Source organism: Calidris pugnax, unplaced genomic scaffold (genome assembly GCF_001431845.1).
Source record: "Calidris pugnax isolate Ruff unplaced genomic scaffold, ASM143184v1 scaffold10, whole genome shotgun sequence".
Taxonomy (NCBI): domain Eukaryota; kingdom Metazoa; phylum Chordata; class Aves; order Charadriiformes; family Scolopacidae; genus Calidris; species Calidris pugnax.
The window spans coordinates 3,288,469-3,288,769 of record NW_015090795.1 but is presented as its reverse complement, the minus strand read 5'-3'; positions in this window follow the sequence as shown (position 1 = coordinate 3,288,769).

Genomic DNA, 301 nt, shown 5'->3' with positions numbered 1-301 from the left:
AGCCCCCCCCCCGCCGCGAAACCCCTCTCCGGCCTGGGGACAGCGCGGTGAAGGGGCCTGAGGGAGTGAAGGGGCCTGAGGGAGGGCGGCCGCCATTTTGGGGGGCACCCTCGGGGCTGGGGGCCGGCTGCTGCGGGCACGGCGGGCTGCCCACCGGGGAAGGCGGCAAGCCAGCGGCGGTAGGGATGCTCCCATCCAGCTCGGGGGAGCCGAGGCGGGGAGGACCCGGGGCGACGCCGCCGGACAGCCCCCGACCCCCCGGTGACAGACCCCGCAGCCCCGAGGGGAGAGATTCCCCCCC